Here is a 3,389-nt window from a genome sequence, read left to right on the forward strand (position 1 = left end):
TATTTCAGAGTTCGCAGAAAAAGAATATCAAACAAAGTCCAAATGGAATGAAACCTTTGGGAATGTGATTTTCGGAACGAACATGATCCAGGAGACTTGGACCCTACGTCAAGGAAGCTTCCAGGAAGCCACGAGGTAGGGGCGCGCCTACCCCCCCCCCACCCCAGGCGCGCCCTCCACCCTCATGGGCCCCACGTTGCTCCACCGACGTACTCCTTCCTCCTATATATACCTACGTACCCCCAAACGATTAGATACGGAGCCAAAAACCTAATTCCACCGCCGCAACCTTCTGTACCCACGAGATTCCATCTTGGGGCCTGTTCCGGAGCTCCGCCGGAGGGGGCATCGATCACGGAGGGCTTCTACATAAACACCATAGCCTCTCCGATGATGTGTGAGTAGTTTACCTCAGACCTTCGGGTCCATAGTTATTAGCTAGATGGCTTCTTCTCTCTTTTTGGATCTCAATACAATGTTCTCCCCCTCTCTTGTGGAGATCTATTCGATGTAATCTTCTTTTGCGGTGTGTTTGTTGAGACCGATGAATTGTGGGTTTATGATCAAGTTTATCTATGAGCAATATTTGAATCTTCTGAATTCTTTTATGTATGATTGGTTATCTTTGCAAGTCTCTTTGAATTATCAGTTTGGTTTGGCCTACTAGATTGATCTTTCTTGCAATGGGAGAAGTGCTTAGCTTTGGGTTCAATCTTGCGGTGTCCTTTCCCAGTGACAGTAGGGGCAGTAAGGCACGTATTGTATTGTTGCCATCGAGGATAACAAGATGGGTTTTTTATCATATTGCATGAATTTATCCCTCTACATCATGTCATCTTGCTTAAGGCGTTACTCTGTTCTTATGAACTTAATACTCTAGATGCATGCTGGATAGCGGTCGATGTGTGGAGTAATAGTAGTAGATGCAGGCAGGAGTCGGTCTACTTGTCTCGGACGTGATGCCTATATACATGATCATACCTAGATATTCTCATAACTATGCTCAATTCTGTCAATTGCTCAACAGTAATTTGTTCACCCACCGTAAAATACTTATGCTCTTGAGAGAAGCCACTAGTGAAACCTATGGCCCCCGGGTCTATCTTCCATCATATTAATCTTCCAACACTTAGTTATTTCCATTGCTTTTATTTTACTTTGCATCTTTATCATAAAAATACCAAAAATATTATCTTATCATATCTATCAGATCTCACTCTCGTAAGTGACCGTGTAGGGATTGACAACCCCTTATCGCGTTGGTTGCGAGGATTTATTTGTTTGTGTAGGTGCGAGGGACTCGCGCGTAGCCTCCTACTGGATTGATACCTTTGTTCTCAAAAACTGAGGGAAATACTTACGCTACTTTGCTGCATCACCCTTTCCTCTTCAAGGGAAAACCAACGCAGTGCTCAAGAGGTAGCAAGAAGGATTTCTGGCGCCGTTGCCGGGGAGGTCTACGCAAAAGTCAACATACCAAGTACCCATCACAAACCCTTATCTCCCGCATTACATTATTTGCCATTTGCCTCTCGTTTTCCTCTCCCCCACTTCACCCTTGTCGTTTTATTTGCCCTCTCTTTTTCGTTCGCCTCTTTTTCGCTTGCTTTTTGTTTGTTCGTGTGTTGGATTGCTTGCTTGTCACGATGGCTCAAGATAATACCAAATTATGTGACTTTACCAATACCAACAATAATGATTTCCTTAGCACTCCAATTGCTCCTCTTACCGATACTGAATCTTATGAAATCAATGCTACTTTGTTGAATCTTGTCATGAAAGATCAATTCGCTGGCCTTCCTAGTGAAGATGTCGCTACTCATCTAAATAGCTTCGTTGATTTGTGTGATATGAAAAAGAAGACAGATGTTGACAATGATATTGTTAAATTGAAGCTATTTCCTTTTTCGCTTAGAGATCGTGCTAAAGCTTGGTTTTCGTCTTTGCCTAAAAATAGTATTGATTCTTGGAATAAGTGCAAAGATGCTTTTATCTCTAAGTATTTTCCTCCCGCCAAGATTATCTCTCTTAGAAACGATATTATGAATTTTAAGCAACTTGATCATGAACATGTTGCACAAGCTTGGGAGAGAATGAAATTAATGATACGTAATTGCCCTACACATGGTTTGAATTTGTGGATGATTATACAAAATAATTATGCCGGATTGAATTTTGCTTCTAGAAATCTTTTAGATTCGGCCGCGGGAGGCACTTTTATGGAAATCACTTTAGGAGAAGCTACTAAACTCCTAGATAATATTATGGTTAATTATTCTCAATGGCACACTGAAAGATCTACTAATAAAAAAGTGCATGTGATAGAAGAAATTAATGTTTTGTGTGGAAAGATGGATGAACTTATGAAATTATTTGCTAGTAAAAGTGTTTCTTCTGATCCTAATGATATGCCCTTATCTACTTTGATTGAGAATAATAATGAATCTTTGGATGTGAATTTCGTTGGTAGGAATAATTTTGGTAACAACGCGTATAGAGGAAACTTTAATCCTAGGCCTTATCCTAGTAATTCCTCTAATAATTATGGTAATTCCTACAACAATTCTTATGGAAATTTTAATAAGATGCCCTCTGAATTTGAGACTAGTGTTAAAGAGTTTATGAATTCGCAAAAGAATTTCAATGCTTTGCTTGAAGAGAAATTGCTTAAAGTTGATGAATTGGCTAGGAACGTTGATAGAATTTCTCTTGATGTTGATTCTTTAAAACTTAGATCTATTCCTCCTAAGCATGATATCAATGAGTCTCTCAAAGCCATGAGAATTTCCATTGATGAGTGCAAAGAAAGAACCGCTAGGATGCGTGCTAAGAAAGATTGTTTTATGAAAGTGTGTTCTTCAAATTTGTATGAAAATAAAGATGAAGATCTAAAAGTTATTGATGTGTCCCCTATTAAATCTTTGTTTTGCAATATGAATCTCGATAATGATGGGACTGAATATGATCCACCTTTACCTAGAAGGCGTTCCAAAAATTCGGAGTTTTTAGATCTTGATGCTAAAATTGATAAAAGTGGGATTGAAGAGATCAAAACATTAGATGTTAATAAACCCAGTATTTTGGATTTCAAGGAATTTAATTATGATAATTGCTCTTTGATAGATTGTATTTCCTTGTTGCAATCCGTGCTAAATTCTCCTCATGCTTATAGTCAAAATAAAGCTTTTACCAAACATATCGTTGATGCTTTGATGCAATCTTATGAAGAAAAGCTTGAGTTGGAAGTTTCTATCCCTAGAAAACTTTATGATGAGTGGGAACCTACTATTAAAAATTAAGATTAAAGATCATGAATGCTATGCTTTGTGTGATTTGGGTGCTAGTGCTTCCACGATTCCAAAAACTTTGTCCGATTTGCTAGGTTTCCG

Source organism: Aegilops tauschii, chromosome 5 (genome assembly GCF_002575655.3).
Source record: "Aegilops tauschii subsp. strangulata cultivar AL8/78 chromosome 5, Aet v6.0, whole genome shotgun sequence".
Classification (NCBI taxonomy): Eukaryota; Viridiplantae; Streptophyta; class Magnoliopsida; order Poales; family Poaceae; genus Aegilops; species Aegilops tauschii.